This window comes from Thalassophryne amazonica, chromosome 15 (genome assembly GCF_902500255.1).
Source record: "Thalassophryne amazonica chromosome 15, fThaAma1.1, whole genome shotgun sequence".
Lineage (NCBI taxonomy): Eukaryota > Metazoa > Chordata > Actinopteri > Batrachoidiformes > Batrachoididae > Thalassophryne > Thalassophryne amazonica.
This window is the reverse complement of record NC_047117.1, coordinates 42,706,251-42,730,444: the sequence shown is the minus strand read 5'-3', so window position 1 is coordinate 42,730,444 and position 24,194 is coordinate 42,706,251. Positions and strand designations below refer to the sequence as shown.

Genomic DNA, 24,194 nt, shown 5'->3' with positions numbered 1-24,194 from the left:
TGCCACTGTTCATGTTCAAAGAGCTCACCTTCAGATGCTGCATGTGGACGAAGTGGAGAGAGAAATACAGATAGAGAAGATAGAACACACAGTGAGACACACTCATACTTTATCCAGTGCAATTACGTCCTCTGAGACATCTTCCCCACTTGGACAAAGATTCCTTCCCCAAAGCACTGATGTGTTTACTCAGTCTGTACCACTTCTCATCAAGCAAGTCCAAGCCAACAAGCTTCCTCAACAATTTAACAGATTCAACAAATGTTAAACATTTGTCTGGAAAATAATCCACAACTTTCAATGATCTACCAAAAAAGTCATCCAGGAAGCTGCTGATGTCCTGCAGCGTGTACAGATCATTGCTCTGAGAGAAGGAATCGGTGGTGGACATGCTGGAGTCTGAATCATAATCCATGTGGTCATCATTAACACTCTGACTCCGTGGGAGTTTGGGGTCCACTCGGTCTGGTACCTCCTCGTCAGCCCATTGACCTTGTTCAACAGTGACTGAGGACTCACCTGCAGCAGAAGTGTCAGCTTTGTCTGCAGGGGGAGAGACAGAAACACTAACCAGACTGGCTTCAGAACTGCCAGCCATTGCAATATCATTCAGTTGTCAGCTGATCAGTCTGTTTTGGGGGGTGTTTGTCAGGAAAATGATCATTTCTCTACATTGATTACAGACCCTGCAGCGGATCCGTGATCAACTTTTCTGCAGCGTGGCTTTGCTCTGAACCTTGAATCAATCGAAGCAGTGGTTCAGATTGAAGCAATGCTTAGATCTGTTGCTTTGTTTATACTTTCTTTCTTTCACTTAATTTTCCCCCACTAAAACCCTAAAAAGCATACGTCTGTAAGTATTATTTACCTTTTCTATGTTAAACCGACCTGTTATGGTCTTCTGAAACAGTTTATAGATGTATTTTATAACTTAAAAACGGGAGCGATGCTAACGTGTTAGCATGTCTATGGCGTTTTCAATGCTGAAGTTAGCATGAAGCTGTTGCAGCTGTCAGCACATTTGTTTTCTGTATAATAATTCATGGCTCAGTGTTTGTTGTCATAAAAGAGTCAAATGTATTACAAATTGTAATATTTTATTCATTTATTTTTATTTATATATCAATAATAATAATAATAGAAACAACAGCAATAATAGTAATAATAACTAATAATTCCACAATAAAGTTTTAGAGAAACTGACAAAAAGAATCTGATAAAACAGAACAGAAAAGATTAAACCAACTAACAATGAACATAAATAAATATAGAAATAACTGTTTCCTTTGAACACCTAGAGACTCTTAAACCTCCACTTCATCCCTGTTTTATTAAGTTTAATGACAATTTGTTTCGGTCAAACCACATCTAAGCTGTGTTTTTACACAAGAAAAAAAATAAATGCAGTAAACTGCACATTTGTGTCTTTTTTCATGAAAATATCTTATTAAAGATCACATATTACACTTTAGTCAGGCCTTTAAAATACTTTAGTGGACTCTTGCTGTAATATGTTGTCAATGGTTGAGATAGTTGCTGTAGGCATCTAAAAATGCTCATAATCGGGTGAAACCTGATAGAAATCTCTGTGGTGTGTCGGTGATGTATGTATGTGCAAAATAAAACAAAACACTACTCCAGGTATGTTTTTGATGAGAATATAACATAACTTTGTTACAAGCTCAAACGATGATGTTGTGTGACAAAGGCCTTTTAATAATAACTCACTTAAAGAAATAATGGCAAAACTCACATGTAAGTAAAAAAATCCCCAAAACGATTAATTGAAAAAAATAATCGACCGATGAACTGATTAGTAAAATAATCGTTAGTTGCAGCCCTATTGTTTAGGCTGAAATAAAATATGCCTTTCCTAAAAAATCAAAGTCCGGATTTCAAAAAAGAAGAGAAAAAAGGACAGGGAAAGAAAACTAAATAAGGGAAAGCAGATGCTAACCAAATTCTTTGAAAAGAGAGGTGAGCTTGAAACCTAGCTATATTGAGTTGGGGGGTCTAGGGGACCAAATTGCACATTTTCTAGAAAAATGGTGCAATTTGGTGCATTCCTGTGCATTTTAACAGATGGGAATGCACCAAATTGCACCAATGAACTTTAAAAAGGGTTATGACTCCCAGGTGTGATCTAATGTATACATGATTTAGACCTGGTTTGACGGTCTTCAATATGGCTAGTACCTAGGGCCCAGAATTTGGTGCTACGCCCCTGACTGGGATTGTACATGCATGAGTTCAAAATGTAGCTCACACTGAGTAATCAAAGGTGTGACGTCACCAGACTCGCATGAGAAGCGTTCAGGCAGAGACAGCTGACTGCAGTAATCAGGTTCAGGTGTGTTGCTGGCTGCCCCAGTGTAGGCGCACTGGTGCTGCCGGTGGCCAGAAGAGTGGAAGCCTGATGATCGAATCTTGACAGTAGTTAACCCACCTGGGCGCTCGCAGACACCATAAACAAGTCCTGGCATTGAGCTAAACCCGGAAGAAAGAGCGGTGAGGTGGTCTTGTTGCTACACAAGCTGCTTACTGTGGTGGCGTACTGCCATCTTTTACGGGTCGGAGCCAGCTGTGTCCATCGTTGGCCAGTTTGTACTATCAGCCTAGATGGTCAAGAATTGCAGGACACAAATGCACGGCTCATACAAACAGCTCTGGTCTTTAAAAGGCTTTACTGAATTAGCAGATGCTGGTACATGTGTAAGCACTCCAGAAAAAGCAGCAGTGAAAAAAACATCAGGCAAATGGCGTGGTCGAGGCAACAGGCTAGAGGTCAGGTACACACTATGAGGCAGGCAGGAATACAAACACAGGAACAGAGCTGGAATGAAGGCACAAGGCATGACAAACTGGTGGGGGACAAACACACCCAGGGGGCTTATATAAGTTCAGGTGATAATCAGCAAATCAGGAACAGGTGTACATGGAAAGCACCAGAACCAGCACGTGGCCAGAGAGAGAGAGAAAGAAACACCCATCACCAAGAACCAAGAGAGAACAAAGACAGACAGACCCAAGCAGAAAAAAACCAGCAAAAGAGTAAACAAACCAAAACCAATGAAATGCAAAAATAACTAACTGAACAAAAGAAAAAAAAATAAAACAGAAAACCCAAACAAAAACTTAAACCCTGACAAACATTGCGCAAACAAGTCAAAAACACAGCGTGTGAGTGCAAGTGTGTCAGCGCACCGCATCAGAGCACAATTAATAACTAGATGTTAAATCAATCATAAATATATTTTTACAGCTGTACACTGTCATGGTTTGGTCCTCTCCGGGCTCCTGTTATGGTTTTGCCCTCCTTCTGTGATCCTGACTGGTGATTTTCTGTTTGGTTGTTTTCTCTTGCCTCATAGTGAGTGCCGTTTTAGTTTTGTCTCTGCCCTTTATTTATTTTGTTGTTGTTCTACTTTTCTGTTTATTTTCAGTCACTGATTGGACTATCTGTTTATATACTGTTGCCACATGTAGTTCCATTCTAGTTTAGTCTTGATCTTTTTCCTTGTTGAACTATTTTGGTCTCATTTTATTTTCTAGTTTCTGTCACTGAATTCTCTGCTTCTCTGAATTCTCTGCTTCTATTTACTAAAGTTTCACTTTCCTGCACTCTCTTGCACCTGGTGGACTCATCTTTGTCATGTCCTCACCTTCACCACACCTGACTCTTATCACATCCTGATTACCCCACCTGCATTTAAGCCCTGTCTTTCATGTTCTTCACTGCTAGTTCATTGTGCTCCATGCCTTGTGCTTCTGCCCTTGTCCCAGCCCTTTTTTCACACCATAGTTTTGACTTTGATCTGGTTGCCTTACTGTGTATGACCCCTGCTTGTGTTTGTTGGACTCTGCTCTCATCTCTGCCTGCATACTCTGTCTCACTGTGTTTTTTTGAACATTGCTTGTTTTTGACTATGCCTCAGCCCAACGTCTGCCTGTTACCTCTATATCGCTGCCTGCCTACCCCTGCACCGAACCACTGCTTTGCCTCCAGATAAAGCCGTTTGATAATTCCCTCATCTCTGCCTGTGGGTCTGCATTTGTGTCCTCCACCTGTCGTGCCACTCATTCAAGAATCCTGACACACACAAGAAGGAATGAACATGTAACTGTTTTACCAAACTATTACAATATAAATATGACAAATAATTACTTTTTTAGATGGTTCCAAATGCATTCTCCACCACATTAAGCGTGCATGTGCGAGAGAGAGAGAGAGACAGAAAAGCTGCATCTGGAGCAGTCCACTGTGATTCCAGAAGCGATTAGAGGCGTTTTCAACAGCCAACTCTGACAGAAAATGATTAATCCACTACAAAACAATTATGCAGCATTCAACACACAATGCATCCAGCTGGGAACACAGGGGTGGGATCGTCACGATAATGTGCATGAAATTGCTAGGATCAAAGTCGTGCAATTGTCAGGGCACCTTTAGTGGTTAGCACTGTTGCCTCAGAGCAAAAAAGTCATGGGATTGATTCCCACCTGTGGCCTTTCTGTGTGCATGTTCTTCCCATGTTTGCATGGGTTCCCTCTGGGTGCTCCGGCTTCCTCCCACATCCAAAGACATGTAGGTTCAGTGGATTGGAAACTTTAAATTGTCCATAGGTGTGTGTGCGGGAGTGCATGTTTGTTTGTCTATATGTGACCGTGCAACAGACTGGTGTCCTGTCCAGGGTGTACCCCACCTCATGTCCTATGATTGCTGGGATAGACTCCAGCCCCCCGTGACCCTTAACTGGAGTAAGCGGTTGAAGATGAGTGAGTGAATGAGTTTATGAGCGAGTGAGTGGTCTGAGAGTCCTTCAGGTAGGTGCCTTTTGGCAAACTCCAGGTGGGCTGGCATGTGCCTTTTACTAAGGAGTGGCTTCTGTCTGGCCACTCTACCATACAGGCCTGACTGCTGCAGAGATGGTTGTCCAATTGGAAGGTTGTCCTCTCTCCACAGAGGAATGTTGGAGCTCTGACAGAGTAACCATCAGGTTCTTGGTCACCTCCCTGACTAAGGCTCTTCTCCCCCGATTGCTCAGTTTAGACAGGCAGCCAGCTCGAGGAAGAGTCCTGATAGATCTGACCTTCTTTCATTTACAGATGATGGAGGCCACGGTGCTCATTGGGAACTTCAAAGCAGCAGAAATTATTTTGTACCCTGGAGACCATCCTGTCTCAGAGGTCTACAGACAATTCCTTTGACTTCATGTTTGCGTTGTGCTTTGACATGCACTGTTAACTGTGGGACCTTATATGCAGACAGGTGTGTGCCTTTACAAATCATGTCTTATCAATTGAATTTACCCCAGGTGGACTCTAATTAAGCTGTAGAAACATGTCAAGGATGATTAGTGGAAACAGGATGCAAATTAGGTCAATTTTGAGCTTCATGGCAAAGGCTGTGAATACTTATGTATACGTGATTTCTTGTTTTTTAATACATTGGGGAAAAAAAATATAATTTCACATTGTTAATAAGGGCCATTTTGTGGACTGTAGTATTCTGGAGTTTCATGTAATCAATGTCATCACAACAAAAATTTTCAGCAAATTGTAGCAATTATAACACCAACATACTGTCTAATATTTCAATTATTTTAGCAAAGTGATTAAAATGATTATGAATAACATTAAAGGTTTATGCTAATATTTTAGTTGGGGTTGTTAAGACATCCTGTGTAGGCATTGAGGCTCACTGGAAGTTCCATGAACATTCACATCAGAAAAAGTTAAGTTTGGGGGAGGTGATGGTCTAGTGGTTAAGGTGTTGGGCTTGAGTCCAGAAGATCATGGGTTCAAATCCCCGCCTGACTGGAAAATCACTAAGGGCCCTTGGGCAAGGCCTTTAATCCCCTATTGCTCCCGGTGTGTAGTGAGCGTCTTGTATGGCAGCACCCTGACATCGGGGTGAATGTGAGGCATAATTGTAAAGCGCTTTGAGCGTCTGATGCAGATGGAAAAGCGCTATATAAATGCAGTCCATTTACCATTTAACCATATAAAAGACTGAAATACAATCACACATGCTCAGGGCTGCAATGCTTAATCACCAAATGAGCCAACAACTATTTTGATAATTGAGTGTTGTGAGACATAAAAAACTTTATTTCAGCTTCTTAAAAAAGATTTGTTTTTCTGATTTATTTTATGAGCTGCGGCAGTAAACTGAATATGGTTGGGCTGTTGACAAAACAATAAATTTGATGGTGTCATCTTGGGCTCTGGATAACAGTCATCGATATTTTTCACCATTTTTTGGACCGAACGACTAACTGAGTAATCAGAAAATAATGAATCCAATATTGAAATAACCATTACTTTTAGCTCTAGCTTCACACACACACACACACGCGCGCGCTCACCTTTGTCCTCATGCTTTGATGCGTTCTGAATCTCAGCATCTTTTGGGGTTTTCTCAGTGAGGCATGGTTCGGTTGTCATGGCTACGGGGGACAGTCCTCGGTCCTCATCAGGACTTCGGAGCTTATCCTCCTCCTCGTTCTCCTCCTGTTCATCTTCACTGCCCGTTTCCAGGGGGTCTTTCTGCTGAGCGCAGGGGGGTGGCTGCAACGACAAAGTTGGAAGAAACTAGGGCGTAATTTTGGGTAGGGACGCTAGGGTCACGTCCCTACCAATATTCAGCCCCCTACTGTGTAATCACGACCAATAATACCGCTGTCCTCCATTATTATGGCACATAAAGGGTTAAATGTGTGCCACTGTTCGAAACCCCCCTCTTTAACGTAGATATCCTTGTCTGATTAGCAGTGATGCCAGTCTAATCTGACCACTTTTTTTAGTAACGAGTAACCTAACGCGTTAATCTTTCCAAATCAGTAATCAGATTAAAGTTACTTCTCCATGTCACTGTGCGTTACTATTATTTTTGCATTATGGGTCGATAGCACCATTAAACTTGGTCTGTGGGCAGGAGGTCGGGGTTCGACTGAACTACACACTTTAAGCGAGCTGTGAGCTTTTCATCCGCGTTTTTCTGCAACAGCTACGACTCGTCCTCACCTCTTAAAGCACAGTGACAACAGCACACCTGCACTGAGCTTTACAAAGACATTTTTATGCTTTTTTCTCCAAGCCGCTCCGTATCTGCTACTAAAAACAGCTGATCCTCCGCGACGCGTCAACAACTAACACTGTTTTCCACTCAAACGCTCCTAAACTCTCTTTCTGAGGACCACATGATGTGAAAACGCAATAAAACTTTCTTACCTGTAAATCTGGTCCTGTTTTCTGCATAAATAAATGTTATCCATTCTTTGTGCTCAAACGCCAAAGCAGAGGCAAATCCAGATGGAATGGGGGCGTGGGGCAAGGATGTGCCCCCCACAACACCCCTAGATTAAAGGTCCAGTTTTGAAGCCTTTTTTTACTACAACTACTAATACTACTTAAAATAATAATAATTTCGACAAGTAAAATGTTTAGAGAGGATTTAAATGTTAGAAAAATGTTACAATGAATTTAATAGTTACATTTATAAACAATGTAGGTTAGAAATTGCAAGTTTTACTGTTACACTGTAGTGCTGTCAACAGTTAAATATGAGGTCAAGAAAGAGGTCTTTATTTTACTTTTTATAAAACAAGTATTTATTTTCATTGAAGCCAAGAAAGGGTGACTATAAAGTGAATTTTGGCAAAACAAGTAACATTGTCAAGTTGAGGTGGCAGAGGGTTGTTGTCGGCAGCTGGGGAAAGTAACTAAAAAAGTAACTAGTAATCTAACTTAGTTACTTTTCCAATTGAGTAATCAGTAAAGTAACTAAGTTACTTTTTCAAGGAGGTATTAGTAATCAGTAATTGGATTACTTTTTCAAAGTAACTGTGGCAACACTGCTGATTAGCTACCCGTTTCTCGCTAACTTGGTTGGCTATCCCACTTGTCACTCCAAGCAGCACACTTCCCACAGTGGCCGTGACCGCCCATCGACCCCCCCCCGCCCCTATCTCTCTCTCTTGAGCTAGACTTCGGTGATATTTGGTAATAGATGACGGCCCCCCTCCCAAGAAACGAGATATTTGTTCATTCTTCACAGTCAGGAATGTAAGTGCAGGGTCTCCGTCAACCTTTAAAAACTAAGCAAAATCCCTTTCATGAATGGAAACCCTTCTTAAAAGCATTAGGCTTCTTCTGCTCTTTAGGCACACTAGGCAGGTTTTAGCAATGTGGCAGGATGCATCGTTAGAGCTAGGCTACTGCACAGTTGCAGGGAACTTATTAAAAGACTGCGCGGGCGGACACAATAACAGACAAACGGGAATCGATTCATTCACGAATAGGGATGGGTATCGAGAACCGGTTCCTTTCAGGTATCATTAAGAAATGATTCAATCCACCGACATCAATAAGCTTTTTGCTTAACGATTCTGTTATTGGTCCTTCAGAGTCGCCGTTATTTTGGGGGGTGTTTGTCAGGAAAATGATCATTTCTCTACATAGATTACAGACCCTGTAGCAGGTCCGTAATCAACTTTTCTGCAGCGCGGCTTTGCTTTGAACCTTGAACCAATCGAAGCAGTGGTTCACAGATTGAAACAGTGCTTCGATTGCTTCGTTTATTCTTTCTTTCTTTCGCTTCCCCTGCTAAAACCCTAACGAATATACGTCTGTGAGTATTATTTACCTTTTTTATGTTAAACTGACCTGTTATGGTCTTCGGAAACAGTTGATAGATGTATTTTATAACTTAAAAACGGGAGCGATGCTAATGCGTTAGCATGTCTATGGCATTTTCAAAGTTAAAAATTAGCATTAAGCAGTTGCAGCTGTCATCACGTTCGGGTGCATTTGTTTTCAAATTTTTATATTTTTTAAATTTATTTTTGTTTATAAATTATAATCTAATGATTATTATAAACAATATATCAAATCAAATCAATTTTATTTATATAGCGCCAAATCACAGCAACAGTTGCCCCAAGGCGCTTTATATTGCAAGGCAAAAGCCATACAATAATTACAGAAAAACCCCAACGGTCAAAACGACCCCCTATAAGCAAGCACTTGGCGACAATGGGAAGGAAAAACTCCCTTTTAAAAGGAAGAAACCTCCAGCAGAACCACGCTCAGGGAGGGGCAGTCTTCTGCTGGAACTGGTTGGGGCTGAGGGAGAGAATCAGGAAAAAGACATGCTGTGGAAGACAGCAGAGATCAATCACTAATGATTAAATGCAGAGTGGTGCATACACAGCAAAAAGAGAAAGAAACACTCAGTGCATCATGGGAACCCCCCAGCAGTCTAAGTCTATAGCAGCATAACTAAGGGATGGTTCAGGGTCACCTGATCCAGCCCTAACTATAAGCTTTAGCAAAAAGGAAAGTTTTAAGCCTAATCTTAAAAGTAGAGAGGGTGTCTGTCTCCCTGAGCCGAATTGGGAGCTGGTTCCACAGGAGAGGAGCCTGAAAGCTGAAGGCTCTGCCTCCCATTCTACTCTTAAAAACCCTAGGAACTACAAGTAAGCCTGCAGTCTGAGAGCGAAGCACTCTATTGGGGTGATATGGTAATATGAGGTCCCTAAGATAAGATGGGACCTGATTATTCAAAGTAAGAAGTAAGTAAGAAGTATAAGTAAGAAGAAGAATTTTAAATTCTATTCTAGAATTAACAGGAAGCCAGTGAAGAGAGGCCAGTGAAGAGAGGCCAATAATAATAGTTAAAATTTTATTAGCAAAGAAAGTCATGAAGTCATTACTAGTTAAAGTTAAAGGAATACTCAGCTCAACAGAGCTCTGACTCTTTGTCAGCCTGGCTACAGTGCTGAAAAGAAACCTGGGGTTGTTCTTATTTTCTTCAATTAGTGATGAGTAGTAAGATGTCCTAGTTTTAGAGAGGGCTTTTTTATAGAGTAACAGACTCTTTTTCCAGGCTAAGTGAAGATCTTCTAAATTAGTGAGACGCCATTTCCTCTCCAACTTACGGGTTATCTGCTTTAAGCTGCGAGTTTGTGAGTTATACCACGGAGTCAGGCACTTCTGATTTAAGGCTCTCTTTTTCAGAGGAGCTACAGCATCCAAAGTTGTCTTCAATGAGGATGTAAAACTTTTGACGAGATACTCTATCTCACTTACAGAGTTTAGGTAGCTACTCTGCACTGTGTAGGTATATGGCATTAGAGAACATAAAGAAGGAATCATATCCTTAAACCTAGTTACAGCGCTTTCTGAAAGACTTCTAGTGTAATGAAACTTATTCCCCACTGCTGGGTAGTCCATCAGAGTAAATGTAAATGTTATTAAGAAATGATCAGACAGAAGGGAGTTTTCAGGGAATACTGTTAAGTCTTCAATTTCCATACCATAAGTCAGAACAAGATCTAAGATATGATTAAAGTGGTGGGTGGACTCATTTACATTTTGAGCAAAGCCAGTTGAGTCTAATAATAGATTAAATGCAGTGTTGAGGCTGTCATTCTCAGCATCTATGTGGATATTAAAATCGCCCACTATAATTATCTTATCTGAGCTAAGCATTAAGTCAGACAAAAGGTCTGAAAATTCACAGAGAAACTCACAGTAACGACCAGGAGGACGATAGATAATAACAAATAAAACTGGTTTTTGGGACTTCCAATTTGGATGGACAAGACTAAGAGTCAAGCTTTCAAATGAATTAAAGCTCTGTCTGGGTTTTTGATTAATTAATAAGCTGGAGTGGAAGATTGCTGATAATCCTCCCCCTCGGCCCGTGCTACGAGCATTCTGACAGTTAGTGTGACTCGGGATGTTGACTCGTTTAAACTAATATATCGCAATCGTCTTTGTAATATTGTGGGAACTCAGTGCACAGACATTATGGACGTTTTTAAAACAAGGGTTGTGTCAAAAGCCAGGAAAATTATGGCCAATTCTGCACACCCTCTGCACCCACAATTTAAGTTTCTGCCCTCAGGCAGACGCCTGGTAATGCCCAGATGCAGCACCAACAGACTAAAAAACTCTTTTATTCCCACAGCCATTACTCTCCTAAATAACACCTAAGGACTCACTGTTGCACTTAAGTCTATACTGACTCGCACCTTATTTCTGGGCTCTTGTTTTATATATTTATTCTGCTGTGTTTTTATGTTTTTTATGTTTTTATGTTTTTTATGAATTTGTATGATGTGGTTTTATGAATCTAATGTAATTTTTACTGCTGACTGCACCTGAATTGCCCCCATGGGGACTAAATAAATGATCAAATCAAATCAAATCAATCCTGCAGTAACCAGGTTTCTGTAAGGCAGAATAAATCAATATGTTGATCAATTATTATATCATTTACTAACAGGGACTTAGAAGAGAGAGACCTAATGTTTAATAGACCACATTTAACTGTTTTAGTCTGTGGTGCAGTTGAATGTGCTATATTATTTTTTCTTTTTGAATTTTTATGCTTAAATAGAATTTTACTGGTTATTGGTGGTCTGGGAGCAGGCACCGTCTGTACAGGGATGGGGTAATGAGGGGATGGCAGGGGAAGAGAAGCTGCAGAGAGGTGTGTAAGACTACAACTCTGCTTCCTGGTCCCAACCCTGGGTAGTCACGGTTTGGAGGGTTTAATAAAATTGGCCAGATTTCTAGAAATGAGAGCTGCTCCATCCAAAGTGGGATGGATGCCGTCTCTCCTAACAAGACCAGGTTTTCCCCAGAAGCTTTGCTAATTATCTATGAAGCCCACCTCATTTTTTGGACACCACTCAGACAGCCAGCAATTCAAGGATAACATGTGGCTAAACATGTCACTCCCAGTCCAATTGGGGAGGGGCCCAGAGAAAACTACAGAGTCCGACATTGTGTTTGCAAAGTTACACACCGATTCAATGTTAATTTTAGTGACCTCCGATTGGCGTAACCGAGTGTCATTACTGCCGACGTGAATTATAATCTTACCAAATTTACACTTAGCCTTAGCCAGCAGTTTCTAATTTCCTTCAATGTCGCCTGCTCTGGCCCCCGGAAGACTATTGACTATGGTTGCTGGTGTCGCTAACTTCACATTTCTCAAAACAGAGTCGCCAATAACCAGAGTTTGTTCCTCGGCGGGTGTGTCGCCGAGTGGGGAAAAACGGTTAGAGATGTGAACGGGTTGGTGGTGTACAGGGGGCTTCTGTTTTGGACTACGCTTCCTCCTCACAGTCACCCAGCCGGCCTGCTTTCCCGGCTGCTCGGGATCTGCTGGGGGGCAGCTAACGGCGGCTAAGCTACCTTGGTCCGCACCGACTACAGGGGCCTGGCTAGCTGTAGGATTTTCCAAGGTGCGGAGCCGAGTCTCCAATTCGCCCAGCCTGGCCTCCAAAGCTACGAATAAGCTACACTTATTACAAGTACCGTTACTGCTAAAGGAGGCCGAGGAATAACTAAACATTTCACACCCAGAGCAGAAAAGTGCGGGAGAGACAGGAGAAGCCGCCATGCTAAACCGGCTAAGAGCTAGTAGCTGCGCTAAGCTAGCGGATTCCTAACAACACACAAAGTGAATAATGTGCAAATAATTTAGAGGTGATTCAGCAGAGGGAGTGCTTTAGTTAAGGCACATGAAGATTATACTGTGAAACAAATCGTTATCTAGATCAATCTAACTATGCAGATTAAACAGCTAACAGATACAGCAAAACACCGCTGTGCTCCGGAACAGGAAGTGATACAATACCACAGTGAGAGCCAACCACCAGTAGAGACCAGTAGAGAGACTATAATATATAATATATACTTATATACTATATACTATAATATATACTTATTATATGCAGTTTTAGAGAAAGAGACAAATGAACCTGAATAGAAACACAACAGAAAATATAAAACCAACTAACAATGAACATACATAAATACATACATACATACAGAAATAAATACGTGTTTCCTGTGAACACTCCATATCATCCCGGTCTTATCTAAGTTTAATGACAATTTGTTTCGGTCAAACCATATTTTCAGTTTGTTAATTTCTTCAGTGATTTCCTCCAGAACTATCTGCCAAGCTAGAAAACTGATGCATTCTAGTAAGAGCAGAATACTACTGGAATGAATTTGAATAAGGAAAGTTGGGTTTTTTCTCACTAAATGGATGCTGCACTCACTGCAGTTTATTGTCTGGAATAGTCCCAGATTGCATTTCACAGCTTCTAGAATTTATTTTCATGCAGGTGGTGTTGGGGGGTAATTTTGGGTTTCAGCTTTTTTTTGTTTTTCGTCACTTTCATCCCTGAATATGTCAATCCTGAGTCACTTTTGTGTGGATTAAAGTTACTAACTGGGACTCCTGTCTTGTTGCGAGAAAGAAACGAGAATCGTCCTCCATTCTGTTCACACAGCTCAGAACGATAGAGTCCAGTCGGAATTAATAACTTCAAAGCGAAACACTGTTTTGTTTATTTTTATTTATGTCCAGAGATCAAGGATACAGTGACCAATTTCATATTTATTTACTTTAAGACTCAATGAAATACATAGAAAACTTGTAAAGCCTACTTTTAGTACAAAATTCACGAGGTATCGATAAGGAATTGGATCGATAAGCAGAATCAATAATGGCATCGATATCGATAAAATCTTATCAGTACCCATCCCTATTCAGGAACGTCATAACACTAGCAGATAGGGTCATTGCAATACTTCGTGTTAAATATCCATCCTCAATGAATTCAATTTAAATGTATAGCTGGAGCAATGTTAGGTTAGTTGCTTTGCTCAAGGTCACTCCAGTCATGGATGGAGGTGTAAAGAGAGGTAAGGTTGGGATTTGAGCCTGCAACCCTGTGATTGAAAGACCAACTCCCTAACCATTGGGATGGCTCGTTAACCTATAATATCTGCATGACATGAACTTATGATTGGTAATGCAAAAAAAAAATCTTTGTCTTGGAGTACTTTTGTGTCCCCATCAATATCAAAATCAAAGTTACTCCCTTGGGAAGAAACCTTTTTTTTTTTGTAGGTAGTTCACTGGAGAGGAATAAGTCACTTTCATCCCAGAGTCAACAGTCTGATTCAACTTCTTCAAGCTCCGCGCAAAATGGAATCGGCGAGACAAAAGTCACGCTGCTGCTCGTTAACTCCTCCCTCCGGCGTGCACGACCACTGACGTTTGCGTTCAGCGCCTGCACGGCGCGCACGCGCGGACCGCTCGCTGAAGTTCACCGGATCAAAACATAAACGAAAGCGGGACCGCCGCGTGCACGCGCCATGCAGAGACGCTCTTTGAGATGCGCGCACCCCTCCCAGTGTGCGCGTTTTATTGGGTTGGAGAATGCGCTTCGGAGCAGTCTGCACGCTTAACACGCACCTATTGTGCAGAAAAGATCGAACGGGCGCGCATGCACGCTCGCAATTCCCTCATGCACTTACAGTCGAAGGGACACGATTTATGAGGAACATCCCGTTAGCAGGGGGCGCCGCGTGCGCGAAGTCTACAACAACATCGGACGCGGCTATGCGCGTCCTGTGCGTGTTGGTGATGTTGAGTTGGCGCTGCCCACCTTGGAGGCGGCGTCCTGCGGTGCGCTCCGTGCCACGGTGCTCGGCGCGGGCTCCTCCAGCGCGCTCCGCCTCGGGGGCAGAGTGATGTTCCCGCAGCGCGTCCTGCGCAGCCTGCCCCTGGCCACCTCTCTCTCCATCACCACTCGCACTTTCCCCCGAGTCAGCTTCTCCTCAGAGAACCGCTCCTGGCTGCTCAGGTAGCCCAGAATCTCTTTCAGTCCGAGCGGCTTCGCGCAGCCTCGGCTCGCCGCGGCTGCGCTCCCCCGAAGGCTCAAACTGCGCACAGACGCCACCAATCTGTCACCCAGGTCCGAGTTGGCTGGACTGCTGGTTGACTTGGTGCCTCCGACTCGAAGTTTGGCTTTGAGATGCGCCTGTTTGTGTCTGGGGGGGAGGCTGCTGACGCTCGCTGCAGGACAACTTTTGTTCTGGCTGTCGGGCTCCTCTCCTCCTCCTCCTCTTCCTTCGGTTCCATCTCCGCCGCCGCGCGCTGGACACGCACCCGCTCGCTGCGCTCCTAATCCCTCCTCTGTCGACGCACTTGCCTTCTCCTCCTTCCAGCCCGTTGTTGCGCCGCCGCTGAGGCTCCCGTTTCCGCTGCTGTGGCTGGAAGGAGGCCCGTGCTCGTGTTGGGCTGATGTGTGAGTGTGAGGATCTGGGCTGGGCTCTGAGTCCTCCTCTCCCTCCTCTTGGTCGGTGAAGCTGTGCGCACTGTCGCCGCTGTTCACTTTGGTTCGCTCCGTCGCAGCGGCCGCAAACTCACTCTTTTTGCGGCTTTTCCTCTGCACCTTGGCCGCGTTCCGGTACGAAATGGAGCCCTTGTAGCTAACTTTGAGCACTGTCTGCTCTTCAATCAGTTTATCGAGTTCTATCCGGGTTCGGTCCGGGTCTGACCCATGTCGTCTGCGGACCATTCGACAAATCCTCTCCAGATCTGGACGAGCTTTTCTCGAGCGGAGGGAGTCAATTGTTTCAAGGATCCACTCTCGGTACTTTGGCTCGGACATGTTCTGCTGGTGCGGACGGGGTTCGGCCCGCTGTGTCAAAGCTGGAAGCCAGAGTGCGCTCCCCGGCCGGAGGACGGAAAACTGGCTGCTACGCGTTCGCTCGTTGGACACATTGTGCGCTTAAGGTGGACTGAATATGGCGGTTCCGCCACAGACGCGGATGACATTTTAAGGTGGAATCGGTTCGCTTTTAGCGCATCGGAGCGACGTTCTTTGTTCGCAGCCGCGACGCGCGTTTAGAGGCAACAGATGGGCGGATATTCCGCATCAAGTCTGACCTCCGCGTCATCATCAGGGCGCAAAACGACCAAGTGCCAACGAGACGCGCGCGCACGCTCACGACCTGCCGTCGAGCCGTGTTGAGAAGGAAAACTTTACTCGATCGACACGTTGCAAAATCCAAAATATTCCACTTCGTCTTTTAATTGTCAGTGTTCCTCTGAGTTTGGACGCTTCCCTTTACAGTGTGCATGTACGTGCGCGCGCGCAGCTTTACAACGAGGTGTCCTTTCCCTCAAAAGTGCGACAGCACTTACTAGTGTGCACAGTGAACACACACACACACACACACACACGGTTAAAAAAACGAAAATTCCGCACGAGAATAATTCTGTAAAAATACAGTAAAATATGTAAACCTTTACAAAAAATAATTAGTTTTAAAGTTGCTGTAATTTGCATAAATAAATAAATAATCTAGAGCTTCACGCTCATCGAGCGCAAACCTCCAAAGTTTCCAATTCCACAAATTTTTACCTTGGAAAAAAATCAAGGTCAAAGTCCTGTTAAACGTGGTTTTTCCATAATCTAAAATATAATACAAAATAGAGATCAAAAGGACTTTTCAAAAGTCAAATATCCGTAATATGGATCAGATGCGGATCAGTCTATTCATTCAGAGTGCCAGTTTGCACCTCATTGTCACAAATGAGAGTGATCGAGGCGCTTTTGATTGAGATATAATGCAGATGGGCTTTTTAATATTAAATTCAAATGTCCACAAAATCCACAGTCCGGATCAGATCCGGATCAAACTGGTGATGGTGAGTGCCAGTCTGCATCTCATTTTCAAATATGAGAGTGATTGGGGCACGTTTGATTAAGATATAATGTAAAATATACATGATGTAAATGGGGATTTAAATGGCCACAAAATCTGTAATCTGGATCAGATCCAGGTCAAACTGTCAGTCGATAAAGGATACCATCCTACATAAGGCTTTCTAATGTGAAAGAAATCTGATCTTTTTTGACAGAATTATGAATTTTTAAAAATTTGCTCAATGTTAAAGCATAGGAATTTTTCCAATATTTTCCCAACTTTGACCTATGACCTTCAGTTCTTGCCCATCAGAATATGAATTATCTGTAAATATTTCATAATATGTTAAAAAGTGTGAGTTCCAGGGTGTTCACAAACAAGCAATCAGGGGAAAAAACATAATGTTTGCTCAACTTTGTTGGTGGAGGTAAAGGCAGCCTTGGACTGGAGATATGCTGCTTGGGAAACAAGCACACTGTTTGTACCACACTTTTTTCCACCACTTTGTCACCCAACCAAAGTATTCTGCTTTCAACACTGACTGAGGCCCTTTTACATTCTACAGCTGGAGCTGTAGACCAACATGCAGCTCCCAGGCCAAACCTTCAAAAAGAAGACTAGTGAGGAAAGTCACTGGTGACAACTCTGAGGGCATCATAGGGCAACCATCCCTTAGTTATGCTGCTATAGACGTAGACTGCTGGGGGGTTCCCATGATGCACTGTTTCTTTCTCTTTTTGCTCTGTATGCACCACTCTGCATTTAATCATTAGTGATCGATCTCTGCTCCCCTCCACAGCATGTCTTTTTCCTGGTTCTCTCCCTCAGCCCCAACCAGTCCCAGCAGAAGACTGCCCCTCCCTGAGCCTGGTTCTGCTGGAGGTTTCTTCCTGTTAAAAGGGAGTTTTTCCTTCCCACTGTAGCCAAGTGCTTGCTCACAGGGGGTCGTTTTGACCGTTGGGGTTTTACATCATTATTGTATGGCCTTGCCTTACAATATAAAGCGCCTTGGGGCAACTGTTTGTTGTGATTTGGCGCTATATAAAAAAAAAATTGATTGATTGATTGATTGATCATAGACTTCTGTGGCCATCCCTAAACTCAGCATGTTGTAACTTTTTTCAGTTGCATCTTCAGTTATATAGTTTCATAAAAGTGTGTCACAGAGGATGGTTTTGTTATGACGTTTCAGCTGCAGTTTTTCTGAAGGCACGTGGCTGAATCAACCATAGATTTGATGTTTTCATGTATAAAAATCTTTCTCTGTTTCATTTCACCATGAAGCTGTTGACTGGTGATATAACAAACATTGGACTGTACAGGATTCCAGTCACTGCCACAGCAGCAATGAGTGTCTTGGTAGCTTACCTCACTAGTCCACCTGTAGTTTCTGAGAATTCCACGCACATTTATCATGCAGTATCATAATGGTTGTACTTCTTAATGACTGATGTAAAAAAAATTTAAGACATATTCGGTGACTTGGAAATGTTCATGTATTCATCCCCAATATTTTTGTTAAACCCCTTGAATTAAAGATGGAAATCTTGTCTATAAGCATATCTTGTTTGATTTTATCTCCATTGTGGTGGTGCAGAAATATAATTACAAATGTTGTTACTATCCAAATACATGTGGACCTGATTAACCCATTTCACAACTTGACTTTGACGTTAATCTGTTAAATATAAATCAATCTGTGCTACTTGAGTTAAGAAAGAAAGTATAAAACAGGCTAACACTTTGTTCATGTCAATCATTTATTTTGGTAGAAAACCGTTTAATCGGATTCACAAAGCCTGGATTATCAACTGCATTCAACAGGTAATTTCATTAATCATCCCACCTCACGCCCTGTCACTGCTACGATTGGCTTCAGCCCCCAACGCTTGATTGGAGCAAGCAGGTATAGAAAATGAACAAATGAATGTTATCAATACTGCACATCCTATTTTTTCAGTAACAAATATAAATGCCAATTTGAACTGTTTTGATTTTTTTTAAATGACTCACATTAAAATATTTCTGTAACTTAACACAAGCTATTTCATTAACTAAGTTTAATTTCAGTCATCTGAATTATGGTGGTAGATATAATGATGAAGAAAGCATTTCAAAGACAAAACAGTACTGTCAATTGGTTTTATTTGATAAATTCTACATGAACAATTCCTACAGTGAGCCCCATCTTAACCACTGCTGACATGTTTTTCTCATTGTAGATCAGGAGGATGTTTTGAACACCTGAAATCCCAGTTTGTGTATTTTAAAAAGTCAAGTTTTATGTGATGCAGTTCTTCATCTTCATCTCCTCTTGATAGACTTCCAACTGTAGATGTTTTATCTTTTTGGAACTCATTCAATAAAATACATTTATTTTTAATTCATCAGCACATGAAAAATGAAATAAAGCCAAACCTTCTGTCAGAAACACAAATTAGAATAGTTACTGCTGCATGTGAGAATGTGCTCAAAACTCAGCAGTTGAAAGAAAAAAAAAACAATCATGTTTTGAACTGAAGTGCAGAATCCAGAGTGCTTTCAGCGAGTAGTGCAGCGACTGTACGAGGTTGTGTGTCTAAGATGGACTTTACCAGCCGGAGCTGGAAGGGACCAAATGGTTTATTCTAAATAAGTTGTCCAAAAGCTCTGAGATGCCAAGCACTTTCAAGCCCAAACAGTAGAGCCCAACTGATATACTGGTTGTGTTGGGGAAAGTGAGGAACACGGACCCACAACAGGGGGCGCAAATGAACGGACAATGAAGAAAGTCAAATAACAAAGCTTTACTGTTGTGAACACGCACAACAAACACAACAGATCACAATTGTGGAAATAAACCAATTCCAATGGTGTCGTGTGGGCAGGCTCGACAATAGGAGACGTCTGTCCGAGTCGAACCGGAACCACCCGATTTCCTCTGCCACCGAACCCCGGGAATACTGGAGCCGCCAAGTCCCGAACTCCCAGGTGGCCACTGCCTCCGCTCGTCGGATCCGGTACTGCTGGCGAGGAACAGAGACAGTCAGATGTGGGTGCGGCTGCACCCAGCAACACGTAGGGTGGAAAAACCACCTCCACCTCTCGTCAGAAAAACACTGGTTAGTGCAGGAATGTGTGTACTTATCAATAAGGTCCAATACAGTCTCCTGCTGTTCCACTCGCTATCTGCGCAAAAGTAACAAGGTATTATGTCAAGAAGACAACACAATTGGCTGAGTATATTACCTCCTTGGTAGAGCGATATCTCGGCAATGAGGTGTAGATGCCGTCCAGCTGATATACCCCTCCGCTGATGGATGTCAGCTGTCTCAGTTGATAGGTGACGGCTGTCACCTTGGCTGCTCCTATGAGGCGGCAGCGCCCTCTGGTGCCTGGAGCCCGCACTCCAGGCAGGGCGCCCTCTGGTGGTGGTGGGCCAGCAGTACCTCCTCTTCAGCGGCCCACACAACAGATTGGCTAACATTGGCCGATATGAGCTTATCACAAATATATTGGTATCGGTGTTATTTTTGCTGATATGAAAACCTTCATCATATAAACAATGCAGAAAAACACTTTGTTGGAAATGGTGTAATTATGCAGTCTGCCCAGCAGAGGGACCTCCAACTGCATTGTTTGCAATGTTGTCAAGCATGGCTGGGACCTCATCACCCTTTGGTCACATTAGCTACAAGAGGTAAAGTGATCAGCTGCCATTTATTTTCAATCAGAGTGGGTGTTTTACATTGAAAAGAGACATGCGGTTGATATGTCACCAGCTAGTTGTGGCCAAAATAGATGAGAAGTCCATTTTATGCAAATGCTGAGTGATGTAAAATGGTGACTGCCAATCAGAGTGAAGGTAGCGTGATGGAAGCATGATGTATTCTGGTTGGTTATAGTTGTAGTTTCATATATAATGAAGGTCTTGTTTAAATTGTAAACCATGTCTTGGTCTAAATGGTCTGATAAAGAAATGGCAGGAATCATTGACATTTTGCATACATATATCTATCATAGTTTTTTTTGCTACCTATTATATCAGTCCCAAAAAAAGAAAATAAAAATTCCATATCGGTTGGGCTTTACCAAACAGGGCTGTAGAATTAGCATAACCACATTTTCTGGAAGTGAGCACACAGTGGAAGACAGCAAACAACGTATCAATTAAAATAATGTTCACCAACATTTTAAACATATACCCATTAAAATCCACATTTCTTTAGTAACTGGATTCAGACATTAATTTACCCATTGATTCAAATGTTTCATGGAGACAGAATGCTTGTTTTAAGTGATATGTTCAAACCTGAGATGCCGTTTTTTTTTTTTTTTTAAAGGCATGACAACTTTAAAAGTGAGATATGTTGGTTCCCTTGTATCAGTGCACCTCGTTTGACAGTGTTAAGTGTTATATTAAGTGTGTCTGACTGAAAATTGAGCACTAATATTCCTCATGATAGTTTTCCTTTGGCTAAATGTAGCCAAAGGTCATTAGTACTTAACTTTCTCATAAAAACCTTTAGAAACCAAAGGAAAATTTCAGACATAATACCATTTAACATACAGTTGCAGGTTTTATGGTTCAAATCTAATTAATTTGACATTTTTAATGGTTAATACAGCTTGATTACTGGGTAAGAAGCAAGAGGGCAGGTTATCAGCTTCTGGTTTATTTTGGTGTAAAACGTTGATGCAGTGAGAACCTGAAAACTACAGTGTGTAGGGTTTAGTGCCATCAAGTGGTGGATAGGGAAGTGTGAGATGAGCTGCTTAGTCTGCTGTCCCTACGACCCGGACCGCCCGAAGTAGCACACAATGAATGAATGAGTCAAAGATGAGCGGAGGCATTACATGATGGCACTGCTCTAAAGAATTTCTTTTCCTTCATGTTTTCACTTCTTTGGCTTCAGGGATTCATGGTTCCTTGCCTTCTGTTGTGACAAGCAATATGTGTGATCCATCATCTCACTAAAATGAAGGTTCTCAAACTTGTTAGCCTGCACTAGTGACAGTGAAGCAGCCACTGATTCACCTTTTTTCTTCAGTCTTCTGTAAACACCCCTTCCTTTAACATGGATTATTCTTCTGTCCTATTTTCTGGTTTGCCACATACAAACATCAGATGTCTTCACATGGTTCAGAGTCCTGCAGCTAGAGTTCTAACAAGGAGAAGGTTTGACCCTATTACCCCGCTTTTGGTCTCCTTTCATTGGCTTCTGTTCATATGAGGACAGATTTTAAGGTTTTGTTATAATATACCTATCTTACCACACATCCGAAAATAATTCACAGCGCTTCACTTTTTCCACATTTTATTATAGACTTATTACAAAATGGTTGAAATTCATTTTTTCCTCAAAATTCCACACACAATACCCCATAATGACAATGTGAAAAAAGTTTTTTTTTTTTGCACCAACTTTGCACCACACATAGATATTAGGCCATGGAAGACTCCACAGAATTTTGGAGGTGATCTGGATTCTGGGTGAAGATTTCCCTTTAAATAGGCTTTGAAGGATTAGTTTGCCCTCGAGATCTGATTCTCCAGCTTATATCTGACATAGACTTTGCTGTATTGAATCAGTTCTTTCCCTCCAACTTTAGTTATTGCCCCCTCACATCAAAATTGGAAAAAGTCTAGAGAATGTTCCTGCTATGGCTGAACTGGCTTTGATAATCGACTTGCCAATGACATTCCATTTAAGAGACTCTGCTCTTCAAGATTTGGGTGTGAGCCATCAGTCATTGTGTTCACTGGACTGTAGATGCTGCTGAGCTGCAGCATTTTTGTCTTCACATGTGAGAATTCGTTGTTGTGCTTTGTTTTATTTTATTTATTTTGTCATTGTTAGTGTGGCCAAAGCAGATGGTCACCCCACTGAATCTGGTCTGCTTGTTTTCTGTTATCCAAAAAGCACCCAAGGCAGTTTTCCCCACCACTCTGGCTAATGTGCTTGCTCAGGGGGTGGGCAAGGTTTGACCTTATTCTTATGAAGCGGCTTGAGGTGACTTTGTGATTTGGCACTGTATAAATAAATTCAGTTGAATTAAATCTGACATTATGTAGCTTTAACTTGGAAATAACTGAGTAATGATTGTTGAAGTGCAATGGAGCAGAACAGGCCAACTGTCTTTGTGTGCAGAACTGGATGACTGGAGGAAAACAAGATCTATGTGGATATTGGACCCCAAAAAACAAAACAAAACCCAGAGAAAGCAATAAATACATTTCTTAACACATAGGAATCTGAAGCACACTTTCCTTACAAAGGGATCCATAAATAAGAGAGAGAAAAAAAAATAATGAAAAGCAACAGAAAAGGCAACACTGCTGGTCATCAGTCTTCTTGTTCTCTCCATCAATTTTCTTCACTTTTGTAGCTGGTGCTTGTGTTTGGCCAGGAGACGGTATGTGCTCCTTTCATTTCCCAGTCGACCAGCCTACTTTTGACCATCCCTACTTACTCCTTTATTTTTTCAATTCTCTCTAACACTAGAATTCAGCAAACTCCTTGCCACATTTTTCAGTGAAGGAGATGCGGACCTCCTCTTCCTCATAGTCGTCAAAGTTGCTGGTGTCACCCGGGCCCTTAAACTTTGGGATGAAGGGAGCTTCCACCTTACACACAAAGAAAAGCACCTGTTGAAAAGCAAACTTAACACTGGGTCACATTTCACAAAATTTTAGGTGTGGACATTTTAGGTGTGAGTAACACCAAGCTTCCAAAACTGCACTGAGTTCCTGTTCAACTGTATGAGCTATGAACAAATCTGATGTTATTCCACATGGTTGAGTCAGTGATTTCTGTGATATTCAGGTTAACCAAAAAAAACAAACAAGTAAAGATATGTACAAACAAACAAACAAACAAACCAAGAGACCAAACCATAGGCCGAGAGGAGGAAATATACCCAATGAACATGTAATGTGTGTTTTTGAAGAGTGACCGAAAGTAAACATAAATGCTAAAATACCCTCGACTGTATGAGCATAACAACAGGAAGCAGAACGTGACCTTTTGACCTCTAAAATAGGTCAAGGTTAGCCATCTTTGAACTTGTCCAAGGTCTGTCTCCCAAGAATGTTCCCTGTGAATTTGAAGGCCCTGGCAGTAAAAGGACTGGACTTATGCTGAGCAGACAGACAGATGGAGGGATGGACGCAAGGCCTTCACAATACCCAATGGTTATATTTTGGCCTTGGGTAAAACACTTTACCACCCTCAATCAAGTCTGGAAGCATGCGCTGGTGCCATACATTGCTGCATCCACCACAACAAAAAAAAACTCTTTGGGTGTTGGATGGCAGCCACCCAGGCAGACAACTGAACCATCTCGACCTTGAGAAACTAACCACAGACAGGTGGACATCCTCTCAGTCTTCTAGAGTTGCTGGGATCCTCAACACAGAGGCACCTACATGGTGAATCATGCCAACAGAAATGCGCCACGTGTCCAAAATGCTGTAGCTGATGCTCCCTCACAATGCAAGTGATTCTCCTCATCTTAGTCTCATGAAGAACTGCTTATTTGACACAAAGTCTTCCAAAGAGACATAGTATAACCCCAATTACAATGAAGTTGGGATGTTGTGTAAAATGTAAATAAAAACAGAATACAATGATTTGCAAATTCTCTTCAGCCTATATTCAATTAAATACACCACAAAGACA

The 24,194-nt window shown here is 42.1% G+C and overlaps 1 pseudogene; it reads right to left on the bottom strand.

Moving 5' to 3' along the window:
• Positions 1-22,767: 22,767 nt before the first annotated feature.
• Positions 22,768-24,194, bottom strand: part of LOC117526246 — a 207,199-nt pseudogene continuing 205,772 nt past the window's right edge.